This window comes from Triturus cristatus, chromosome 8 (genome assembly GCF_964204655.1).
Source record: "Triturus cristatus chromosome 8, aTriCri1.1, whole genome shotgun sequence".
In the NCBI taxonomy this organism is placed as follows: domain Eukaryota; kingdom Metazoa; phylum Chordata; class Amphibia; order Caudata; family Salamandridae; genus Triturus; species Triturus cristatus.
Genome location: NC_140591.1, coordinates 983,967,237 through 983,980,738, shown reverse-complemented (window position 1 = coordinate 983,980,738; position 13,502 = coordinate 983,967,237).

The following is a 13,502-nucleotide window of genomic DNA, read 5'->3' as shown; positions in this document are numbered from 1 at the left end:
GAATAAGTATGTGTTTCTATAAGTGATTGTTTAAAAGACTAAGTATGTGTAAGTTTCCGTAGAAGTAAGTGTGGTGGTGTGTGTATAACTGTATATGCAAGTAAATGTATGTTTGATTCTTTATTAGCATGAGTGACTATGTGTGTGAGTAACTATGGATGAGTGGCATTGTGTAACAGGATGTATAGGTGTATGAGTACATATGATGAGTGAGTACATGTATGAGTGACTGTATTGGACTGTTGGTGAATGAGTGGATGTGTATGTGGATCTTAGAATTACTGAAGAGGTTGTTGTAACTGGTATTGGTATGTCCATTGTTTTGAAAATTTTAGTCTCTATTTTTGAATGTGTGTATCAAAGGTTATATTAGGGTGAGAGGAGGTCTGCCACTCTATCAAAAGGATGATGTCATCAGTGATGTCATTTGAGATGTCATCAGTGATGTCATGAGTGATGTCACTGACCATGTCATGAGTGATGTAATATGTGACGTCATCAGCAGTGCATTGCGGGCGCGCGAGTTATAGTTAGCTGAACTAACTATAACGGGGGAATTTCAATGGTTTTGTACAAGTGAAAAGTCCAGCTAACTATAACACCCCTGAAACCTATGGTTTTTTCAGTGAATTTCTGAGGTTTTTTAAATGCTAATTCCTAACTATAACGTGCCTGAAACCTATGGTTTTTTCTGTTAATTTCAAAGGTTTTTTAAATGCTAATTTCTAACTATGCCTACAGAGATAGGACATGTGAAGAAAGAAGAAAAAATGCACAGAAAGAAACAAAAGAAGTGCAGAAAGAAGCAACAGAAGTCCTCAAATACGAAGATAAGTGCAGGAAGAAGGATAACGTGCAGAAAGAACAAAAAGAAGAGCAGAAAGAAGCCTTGTTGCAAAATCATCCTGTACCCTCAACTTTTTCAGACGGATACTGGTGGTAACTGAGTCTGACTAACCAGTCCTAGAGCCAGTGCTATGTTAAAAGACACTTAGAATACAGTGAAAACACCTACATACACTAGGGAACATTATGCGTTGGGGTCCCCCTGTGATTAGCCTTACCTCCTCTATAAGCCCCTAGTATATAATAGGGCATGGGGATTAAAACTACCTCTTAAAACAGGCCACAGGGCGTTTTTGCACACGTTAACTCAGGCCCCGTCCCCTCCTTTCACCATTGTGTAAACACGCCCTGTGTCCGTTTTTAGTTGGGAGATTAAGTTCATTTGAGTCCTGAGGGTCCCTAGGGTCCAACTAGCCCACTAGGTACCTCCAGTAAGTGCCACAGAGCTGCGTTGCAGAGAGGTGTAAAAAGTGGCACGGCCTGGACCACCTCTCTGCAATGCAGCTCAGTGGCGCTTACTGGAAGCACTTGGTGGGCTAGTTAGCCCCCAGGGGCCTAAGTATTGAAGGGAAATTATATCCCCAATTTAAAACGTGCCATGGTGCGTGTTTGCACACGTCACCTCAGGCCCCGTCCCCTCCCTTCACCACTGTGTAAACGCGCCCTGTGGCTGTTCTAAGTTGAGAGATTAAGTCCCCTTGAATCCTAAGGGTCCCTAGGGTCACACTAGACCACTAGGTACCTCCAGTAAGCGCCACAGAGCTGCGTTGCAGAGAGGTGTAAAAAGGGGCTTGGCCTCAGAACACCTGTCTGCAGCGCAGCTCCCTGGCGCATACTGGAGATGCCTGTTGGGGGCGCGTTTGCAGAGTGCTGCATGGAGGGGGCATGGCCTCCGGCACGATGCCAGTCTTTTATTTATTTTATTTTTTTAAGAAGGGGGGCTGTGTGGTTCCCCTTCTTATTCTAATTTATTGGCCCTGATGACCCCATCCCCCAGGGCCTGTCTCCTAATTATATTTTTTTGACCCCAATCCCCAGGGCCGGCCACTGTTTTTTATTATTTTTAAAAAATATATATTTATAGACACACCTAGGACATGCTGGACAAACCGTACGTACCTATCACCATGACGATTTGCGTGATATTCATTAAAAGGCGACTATGCATGCAATTAATCCACGTGGAATGTATTTACACCACTAGTGAAGCTCTGACATGTCTGATGCTCTACCGTGCCTAATCCCGGTAGACACCCTTGTCGTTTATTTATACAAACATGGGTAGCTATTGACGGGCACATTTAATACACATGCACACCAAGCCATTCAAAGGGGATTCGACAAAAATTCGACCAAAACTATGCAAGAAACCCCCCTCACAGTTAATAAAACACACATCCACTGCCGGATGTGTAATACTTTTTATTTTACTCTCTGGAAAGGGGACGAACATCACTTGCGAGTCACAGCGCGCTCCTGACAGAGCCCAATGCTGTGTTACACCCACCATTGCCTGCCGAGTGCCACACACCTCTGTATTGTATTCCACTAGCTAGTGCATATGCTATGACACTCTCTAGCCCATGTGCACTGTAACACCACCCCGTGAAAATGTCATGCCACACTTGTCTTCGCACGGGTTATATTGCCCCATCTAACGTGCCTTCCTCGATGCCTATGTTATAACGCACAGTGCTATGCCATACATATTACAATTTGGGATCCATATCTTTGTCACAGTGCATATGCAACGTTACACTCCCCAGCACATATTTTATATTACAACTTTAGAGACTAGTTAGGTTACACAACACTGCCCTGTGCATATTACACTCCAAGGCGCATATCGCATAGCACACGCTAGTGCCTGTGCTATCTCGCGCTCTCCAATGAATCTGTCATTGCGCACAATGTATTGCATATTATATTTCACGCCTGGTTCATCTTATATCACACTTTTTGGTGCATAGTTTATACCATACACTATATCTAGTTTTCATTTTCAATCGTGCTCTCAGGACTATGTTCTATATAACACTGTGTTCACCTACCCTTTTCACGGGCATTACATTTTGCGATAGGGGGTGGAGGGTCAGGGGGTGTTTTTGCCAAGTGAGCCCGGAGTCACAGTCACTAACGTCTTCTTCTTCCTGAATAAAAGTGAGATTATGCTGCATACTTGTTCATATGTTAAGTAGTTTGCACAGACAAAATGTTTTAAAAACAATAAAGTTTCTAATACCCGCCTTCTCTGAACAGTTAGCTTGCTGCCCCATCCCCCTCCTCCCTATCCTCTGTTGTGTGAATCCATGGACTAGCCTCCTCCCTCCTGCCATGCATGGTCTGATGTGCTGCCATTGCCCTCAATTTAGTATGATGTACCAGTCCACTCCTCCTGCCCTCCATTGCCCAATTCTATGCCCCATCATTGACCTCCTGCTTAAACTCTGTGCTTAGCTTGCTGCCCCTATTCTCCTTCCCCCTGCCCTCCGATGTCTTTGTGCATGCCCCTGCTCCATCCTTTTTGCCCACCATGTCCCATGGACCTGCCACTCCTATCTACTCTGAGTGTTCTGTTGAGCTGCCACTCCCCTCCCACCTGCCTAGCATTGTCAGATGACTGTAACCTGTCCCTGCCACCTCCACCCTGCCTGTCCACATGCCATGCCTCTATCCTCTTCCTCCTGTCCTACATGGTCCATTGTACTGCCACACCCTTCTGCCCTCCCTGGTCTGTTGTGCTGCAACTGCTCCTCCTGCCTGCCCCGTGTGGTCTGTTGTGAGGCCCCTTCCCCTGAACTTTCTTGTCTGTGCACAGGTCCTGACCCTCCCTTCTATCCTCCATCGTCCTTTGTGCATGCCCCTGCACCCTCCTTCTTGCCCATCATAGCCATTGTGCTGCCACTAACCCTCCCACTTGCCATGCATGGTCTTCTGTGCTGCCATGGCCCCTCCCACCTTCCCTGTGTGGTCAGTTAGCTGCCCCTGACCCCCTCCCACCTTCCCTCCATGGTCTGTGTGTATGCCATCACAGTCTCACTGTTGCTCTTCATGTTGTGTCTTGCTTCTAGTGCCCATCCTGCCTGACCTCCATGGCCATCTTGCTGCTCCTGCCCTGCCCCCTTGCCCCCAGCCCTCTGTTTACATGTGCAGACCCCTACTCCCTCCCTCCTGGCTTGTCTGTTCCATTGTAATGCCCCTGATCCGTCCCTCCTGCCCTTTATGGTCTGTTATGCTGCAGCCTTCTCTCCTGTCTGTCCATTATGGTCAGCTAGCTACCATTGCCTCTTGCCCCTCTGTTCTCTGTTGTCCATGTGCATGGTCCTGTCCCCTCCCTCTTGCTTTCTATGGATTGTTGTGCTGCACTCCCGTCCTGCATGCCCTGTGTGGTGTATTGTGCTGCTGCAAACCCTGATGCCTGCCCTGCAGGGTCAGTTTGGTGCACCTCTCCATGTCTCTCCTGTCCTCTGTTATCCAAGTCCATGTCCCTATCCCATTTCCTTCCATGATCCAATGTACCATACTTGCGAACATTTTGAACTTGGTAAGAGGGAGATTTTGAAAAAAAACTGGGGTATTGATTTTCCCCTTTGAGTTACATTGAAAAAGAGGATATTGTAGACAGGAGACAGATCAAATAAAGCCCATTTGAGCTTAAAAACATTGGACGTTTCCTGGCTGAATCGGGTCTTTTGGCATGTATGGTTGTACTACCATTGCCTCTTCCTTCTGCCCACAATGGTCTATTACATTGCCACAGCCTTGAAGGAGGGTAGATTTTGTATCACAGGGGGCCCCTGGCCCGTTCTGTCCACACCTGAAGTATGAGACCCTTGTCCTTGCCCTGCCAGCCGCATTTGTAGGCCGTATTAAATTGACCAGCGGGTCCTGTGTTGCTATATAATTATCCTGAGACATCCTTACCACTCAGCCAGCATAAAACCCCTGTGTAGGCCCTTCTGTTCAATATGTAGGCCTCTTTGTTAAATTGACCATAGCTCTGCAATTTTAGTGTATAGCAGTCTGAAGGCAGGTCTGCGAGGCCTTCTGCTCCAAACTAGTAGCCCCCACCCTACCCGAGTGCTCCGTGCTCGGTATCAAAGTTCAACATCCCCCTGAAGCTGTCGACATACAGTAGGCTGCATCCTGGACTGGTACTTGCTTCCTGGGCAGGTTTCCCGCTTTTAAGGAAGTGGCAACCGCAGAGCGTCAAGTTAGGAGAACTGAGGAGATTTTATACATGAATATATTGAATTCCTGTACAATACCCATTATTTTCTGCTTGCTCTATGGAACTTACGATAAGCGATTGGCCTGAGAGACTGACCTTTTCACCCAGTCCATTGTCCGCATTAAGTGGGTAAATGACGAAATGTCTGGTAAAATCTGCAGACGAAGCTTTTGGGTAGCATACGTAGGTAGATGTAGCGTGCAAAGGAGCCCACAAAATGATATAAAAAGGGAGCACCCACAGATATCGACGGACAACCTCGCCGTCTGTATGTAGGTTAACAGGCTGTGCAGATTTTCCCCAAGAACTGGGAGCTCTTGTCTTCCTTTGCTTAAAATGTCTTGCTCGGCTTTGCTTGAAGTATCTTATTCTATTTTACCTATATGAAATGTCATGTTATGTTTAACCATTGTTCTCTTTACTTTTGCATTTAAAAGATGTTGTATTGTAATTGCAGGAATGCTTGCTCTAAGAGTAAATGTGAGTGTCCCTAGGTAACATTTTCCTTGGTGTAACTTGTTTCTCATGATGCATTTATAGATGTGTTTTCTCTCTCTCTCTGTCAGTCCATTAATTGAGATACAGAGAATATCATGACAGCTGTATGATTATCTGGATTCTGTATTTTGTACTTTAGGTCTCTATTCTGCGGTTTCTTTGAAGTTGCATCTTCTCATTAAACTGCCATTGTATTCTGCCTCCAATTCCATGTCTCATATGTCTGTTTTCTTCATTTTTGGAGCAAGCGTTCCTAGGCACCCCGGCTCAAATTAAGGTGCCCCTTTTGTCCCTGACTCACTCTCCTGCTCAGTTCTGCGGTGGCTCCCGGGGCTCTGGGGACCGCCCCTAGCTTCCTTGACCCGTAATAGATCTTCCCTCCAACAGCCTCTCTTGCAAGTCCTGTATTGTTGGTTTGTTGCCCCTGCCCCCCTTTCCACTGCCCTCCATAGTCTGTTGTGCTTCCACGGCCCTTCCTGCCTGCTCAGTGTGGTTAAATTGTTGCCTTTGCACCCTCCTACCTGCCTTCAATTTTCAGAGTCCGTGCCCCTGGCCTCTGCCTCTCAACAGTATCCTAATGAACAACTAGATTGCTAACATTCTATATTTATTACAAAAGTGTGGAGCGCCTGACATCATCTTGATGTAATCAAAACTGTAAAACCTAGAGCATTCCTTTAGAAATTACATATATGAGAGGGTCTTATTGGCATCAAAATTATGGTTAGTGCTCTAAAAGACTAAAATAAGGACATATTTTCTGAGTTTTCAAATAGCGACAAAGCACTTTTAAATTATTTGTTATCTTTATGTTTTTTTATCTAGTTGACAACTTGATTAAATGTTGCACTTAGGGGAGAGGATGTGGTGTTACTTCCAGAACTGCAGACTTTGCAACTGGGGAACCAGGTTGAAGTTTCTGCTTCAGCTCGACATTCTGTGATTCTGGTCAAATCACTTAGTCTCCCCATGTCTACAACCAAAATGAATTTGTTCTTGTGTGATGTAACCAATGCTCATGTAAAGCACTCCAATACCTGACAAGTCTGCACTATATAACACTGCAAAAACACAAAATAATAAGTGTTTTGCACACTTCTGTCATTGGGCTATATTTGGGCTATATCTGGGTGATTTTGGGCTACATTTGGGCTCTTTTGTCTCCGGTGGCCATCTTGGGAGATTTATTTGTTATGAAGTTTCCTAATTTCCTCATGTACTGCAGTCTCCTCAGTCGGAAATGCTTTCAGTTTTTTACTTTGATTCCATCATGAAGGTATTCAGATATGTCACACATTTGCCATGAATTCTGAATGTTAGCACTCTAGTTGCTCATTAGATCACTGTAGTAAAACTACTGCTCACCATGGAAGTCTGCTCCTGGTATTAAAAGTGCATGTTTCAGTCTGCATGTCAGAATTTTTTAATGAAATAGAAGAGGATTTGAGAAGTCACTCAAAATGTGCCCTCATTTTCTTTCTTCAGCATTAATCATAATTTCTATGGCAAAATGAACCCCCTCATTGTGTTCCTTTTTAAATTAAATGTTTTAAGTGTTACCAGTTTATTCCAATCAAGATGGCTTCAGGTGTGCCATACTTTTGTCATAATGAAGACAGTAAGTGCTCTAGTTGTTTTTAAGAACATTCTTGGACATTCTGTCATTGGACTATACTTGGGCTACATCTGGGTGATATTTGGGCTACATTTGGGCTCTTTTGTCTCTGGTGGCCATCTTGGGAGACTTATTTGTTATGAAGTTTCCTAATTTCCTCATTTACTGCAGTCTCCTCAGTAGGAAATACTTTCAGTTTTTTACTTTGATTCCATCAAGAAGGCATTCAAATGTGTCACACATTTGCCATAAAATCAGAATGTTAGCACTCTTTTTGCTCATTAGATCACTGTAGTAAAGCTACTGCTCACCAGGGAAAACTGCTGCTGGTATTGAAAGTGCATGTTTCAGTCTGCATGCCAGGATTTGAGAAGTCACTCAAAATATGCCCTAATTTTTCTTTATGCAGCACTAATCATACTTTTTATGGAAAAATGAACCACCTCATTTTGTTCCTTTTTAAATTAAATGTTTTAAGAGTTACCACTTTAATCCAAGCAAGATGGCTTCAGGTGTGCCATACATTTATCATAAGTAGGACGGTTAGCGCTCTAGTAGTTCTTTGGAACACTCTGGAAAGCTGCAGTAGAACACAAAGGAATCAACTGACAGTCTCTGCCCTTGTTGGATGTACATGTTTTACTGAGAATGTCAGACTTCATTCTCACCTGACTGAGAAAGATAATGTGAATTTACAGAAAATAAGCTCTCAGTTTAGCTTATTGATCACCTTCCAAACCTCTGTGGTAAAAGCATGAGAAAATATTTTTCTCTCAATCATGATATCCCAGCAGAAGGCTTTTTCACATGGTGAAATCACCTTAGAACATACCACAATTCCTAAAATGAGTATGGTACCATCAACAAATGATTTATAATGTAACTAAAGTCTTAAAATCTTCTATTAACTGCAATGCTTTTTAATGAGGTGCTATCATGTATATTGGTCCCAAGATGGCTGCCAACACTTCTTGGATGAAGTGCTGACAGCCAATCAGATCTCAGGATGAGATGTGTGGTTAGGCTCCGCCCACATATATATATTGATTTAAATGCTATTTTCTCAGGAACTACTGAACAGATTTACACCAGACCTACAAAAGGCACTTCCTTGACCTGAGGACTACCTCTCTGCCAAATTTCAAGTAACTCTGTTCAGCCGTTCGGGCTGTAGCTGTGTCTAAAGGTCCTATGGAAAAATGCATGGGAAAAACGCGTTTTGGGACCCCCCTTTTTTCTCAGCCCCCGCTTGACGAATCCCCCCGAGACTTTCAGGGTAGGAGCGGAGCGTAGCGCCCCACCTATTTTGAAAATTTCGCGAGGATTCATCGACCGGCGCCAAAGTTATTCCAAATAGAATGTTGCGGATTTCCTATGGAAACAGGGTCCTAACTATAACTATCTACTGGCGACCGCCAGTAGATATATATATATATATATATATATATATATATATATATATATATATATATATAGGAAATCTGAAAATTCTATTTTGAATAACTTTGGCGTCGGTTGACGAATCCTCGCGAAATTTTCAAAACTAATGGGGCGCTCCGCTGAGCTCCTACCCTGAAAGTCTCGGGGTGATTCGTCGGGGGTCCCAAAACGCATTTTCCTAATGCATTTTCCCATAGGACCTTTAGTCGAAGGTACAGCCCGAACGGCTGAACAGAATTATTTGAAATTTGGCAAAGAGGTAGTCCTCAGGTCAGGCATGTGCCTTTTGCATATATGGTGTCAATCTGTTCAGTAGTTCCTGAGAAAATTGCAGTTAAAAGTACATAAATATCTATAAGAACGCACCGTGCGCGCACCGTGCGGGCACGTTGCGCGCACCTTAACGTGCGCGAGCGTAATTCTGATTGGTGGTTACATGTCAGTCAAGATTCGAATCGGTCAAAATCAGGAAGTGTCGACCGCCATTTTGTGTGTGACAGTGAAAAAGAAATGTGGAGAACGTGAAAAGGGGGCAGGGTAGAGAGTTCCTGACCCCCTAGCCTTTGTCAGGGGGTCTCTGAAGGACCCCGAAGGGTGAAAAAAACATTTTTGTTTATTTTTCAAAAAATCGCGGGGTGTGCACACGGTGCGCGCACCGTGAAAAAACTTTAAAGAAAAAAAGAAATTTCAACTGTTTATAAGTTTATAGAAGATATTAACTATGCTGTTCAACTTTATCCAAATACAAAAAAAAAGAGTTGAGCCATTCCATATTACAGGATACAGTCAATCTATAACTATATACATAGGTAGTTTATTGTAAAATAAATATATAAAAAATATAATAATACATACATAAATTAGCATTTAAAAAAACCTTACAAATTCACTTAAAAAACCATAGGTTTCACACATGTTATAGTTAGGAATTAGCATTTAAAAAGCCTTGCAAATTCACTTAAAAAACCATAGGTTTCACACATGTTATAGTTAGCTGGACATTTCACTTGTAAAAAACCATTGAAATTCCCCTGTTATGGTTAGTTCAGATAACTATAACTCGCGCGACCGCCACTCTATCACAAGGATGATGTCATCAGTGATGTCATGAGTGATGTCACTGACCATGTCATGAGTGATGTAATATGTGACGTCATCAGCAGTGGATTGCGGTCGCGCGAGTTATAGTTATCTGAACTAACTATAGGTTTCACACACGTTATAGTTACGAATTAGCATTTAAAAAACCTTGGAAATTCACTTAAAAAACCATAGATTTCACACATGTTACAGTTAGCTGGACATTTCACTCGTAAAAAACCAATGAAATTCCCCCGTTATAGTTAGTGCAGGCAACTATAACTCACGCGACCGCAATCCTCTGTTGATGACGTCAGATATTACATCACTGATGACATATGTGTCTTTATGAAAAATAAATATTTGTAATGTATGTATAGCTAAAGATTAATGGAAGAAGACATGGGTAAATAAGTGTCTAAATACAGTGATGTAATATCTGACGTCATCAGCAGAGGATTGCGGTCGCCTGAGTTATAGTTGCCTGCACTAACTATAACGGGGGAATTTCATTGGTTTTTTACGAGTGAAATGTCCAGCTAACTATAACATGTGTGAAACCTATGGTTTTTTAAGTGAATATATATATATATATATATATATATGTAGTTTACATTATTAATTCATTATTCATATATTAATTTACATTTTCAAACTAAGTTTTAAATATATCTTTTTCATTCATATATGTATGTTCATTTCTACTTTTCATGTATTATTAATATTTGACTGTAATGTTTTTTTTAAGTTTAATTATTCTTATATATAGATATACACACACACACAGCTATATATCCATATATATTTATTTAGATATTCATTTACAATACTAATTAAAACTATTAATTTTTTAATTGTATTATTATTTTGTATTTTAATATTTGGAATAGATTGTATTTAATAGTGAATATATAAATATTTCAGTATACTTACTGTAAGAAATTGGATTGCTGGTTGAGGAGGGTAAAACCCTTTCTCAAGCAGAAGTTAAAATCTTTGTCAGGGTGAAGCCACAAGCAAACCCCAATTTAAACCGTACTCAACCCGCTGGCAGCTTGGCACACAGCAGTCAGGCTTAGCTTAGAGGCAATGTGAAAAGTATTTGTACAACAGTTCATACATTAACACAGTGAAAACACACCAGAAAAAGACCACGCACCATATTTGGAGAAACAGACTAATCTTTGATAAATATAACAAGACCAAAATAACAACAATCCAATCAGTAGAACCAGAGATATGCAATATTAAAGACTTTAATGAAAATAGCTCCAAAAAGCACAAAATGTCAACTGAGGATATCTGGTTGCGCCGTATCAGGACTGTAATATAGGCCGTGGCGTGTAAGGGAATCTCAAAATACAGAAGCTTCAGACTATAGTCAGGGAGAACGTACACGTCTCCTTTTTATTTTAGTCAGCAACAACAACAACAAAAAATGCAGCAAAACCATATATCTTGCTTCCAATTAACAATTCAAAGTAGTCCTGGAGTGTGGAATTTTATTTGTGCTGTTTAACTTCTCCTAGAAGAATGTCCTCTTGATTTGTTCACAGTCCACTGGGTTTTCCTTGGTACCCTTGGGTCTTTAGTTGCTGGGAATGCTCATGTAGAGGCCTCAGGAAATGACAAAAAGCAGCAGCAATGCCCATAAAAAATGAAAATAATATGGGTTGAGTGGGTTTGCTGTCTAATATTCCACAGATCAGTGCAAACGCCACCGTACCAGTGTCTCTGGTAATGTTAGGGCTAAATTATTAACATGGTATGCTCCCCATCCACCACCTGTGATTTATTACATAATTTTAGAGAGAGACTTGCCTGTAGCCACGACCCTCCTGGGATGTGGCAGGGGCTGTATCGACAGGTTCCTGTTTGGAAGCCTCAGCGGTATCTGGAGTGCTTTTCCAAGACCCGTCATCATGAGGAGATGAAGTCGCAGATTCAGGGTCCTCATCTAGGTTCTCGCTTTCTTCGGTTCCCTTCTTCTGCTGTTCAGGTCCCTCCGGTATCTGCTCTGTCTCGTTCGGTGTCCCACGTCCCTCACTTGCCATCCAGAGTTCTCATCTCTCCCCCGGGGCCGTCGCGTCAAGCTCCTCTTCGGTCTTGCGTACAGCGCAGACTGGTGCGCTAACCTCCGCTTTGTCTTGTCTATCACCATCCGCCATTTTGATATCGAGGAGGCGGCCGGTGCGGTACTACACTGCTCCCCCGTTAGGTATGGCTGCTTGGGCCAGACAGAGACCAGACACCTGGATAGGAAATAGACATTTCCTTGGAGGTTCCCAGGAACATGGTTAGTCTGGAAGGAAAAAGATTGAAGGGCTAGACACCAGCGTAGTATTCGGGCATTAGAGTATCTAGCCAGGTAAGGGGGGGCGTGATCAGTTAACAACACAAAAGTACGTTCCAATAAGTAGTACTGGAGGGGTTTGACAGCCCACTTGATAGCTAGGCACTCTTTTTCTATTGTAGAGTAGGGGTGTTCTCTCAGAAACAGTTTTCTGCTAATAAATAAGACAGGTCGTAGGTAACCATGGTAATCTGGTTGGGAAAAGATAGCTCCTAGTCCGAGTTCGGACGCATCAATCTGAAGGACAAAGGTTTTTTTTAAATCCGGACAATGGAGCACAGGATAACTACAGAGGGCGTCTTTTCAGCTATGAAACCTGCGATTTTGGTCTTCAGGCCATTGGATGTTGGTATTTCTGTGACGGTTGGTTAATAGGTCAGTGAGGGGGCATGAGAGTTCGGAGAAATGTGGAATAAATCGACGGTAGTAACCAACCAAACCGAGGATGGATCGGATCTCTTTTTTTGAAGAGGGCTAGTGAATTTTACGTATAGCCTCCATTTTGTTTACTTGAGGATGAATGTGCCCTTGTGTGATTGAATATCCCAAATAATTGATGTGGTTTGTTGCAAGAAGGTTTTTTTTTGGATTGAGGGTTAGGCCGGCTTGTGTGAGGGTGGCTAAAATTCTCTCCAGGTGAAACAAATGTGTTTCCCAGTCAGGCTGAATACAATGATGTCATCTAAGTAGGCAGCTGCATACTGTTAATGTGTTTTTAATATGATGTCCATTAACCGTTGGAAGCTAGCAGGGGCACCATGGAACCCAAAAGGAAGGACTTTGAAGTGATACAATCCTGATGATGTAGAGAAAGCAGTTATTTCCTTTGCTATCTGTGTCAGGGGTATCTGCCAGTAGCCTTTAGTGAGGTCAATGGTAGACATAAACCTGGCCTACCCCACCCTTTCTATTAATTTGTCAACCCTATGCATAGGATAAGAATCAAAGTTGGATATACCATTCAATTTTCAGAAGTCAACACAAAAACAGAGGCTACCATCTGGCTTAGGTATAAGAACAACTGGGGAACACCAGGCACTTTGTGATGGTTCAATTATGTCTGCTTTAAGCATATCTTCAACTTCCTTTTCAATAGCTTGTCTCCTAGCAGTGGGAATCCAATACAGTTTTAACCGCACTAGTTTCCCTTTTTCTGTAACTATATCATGTTCTGCAAGGGTAGTGCGCCCAGGGATTTTTGACACTACCTGGGGATATTTCCTTAGTAACATCTCTACCTGTTGTTTTTGGGAGGGGGTTAACATGTGACAAATCTGTACCTCCTCTGGGAAGCCTTCTTTAAAGAGTTTAGGAGGACTATCAGGCTGTTGAACAAGAGTGATATTGCCTACCATCTGGTTCTTTATTTTGGTTTGTGGTTCTTCCCATTTCTTTAAAAGATTTATGTGGTAAATTTCTCTCTTACCGTGTTTAGTTGG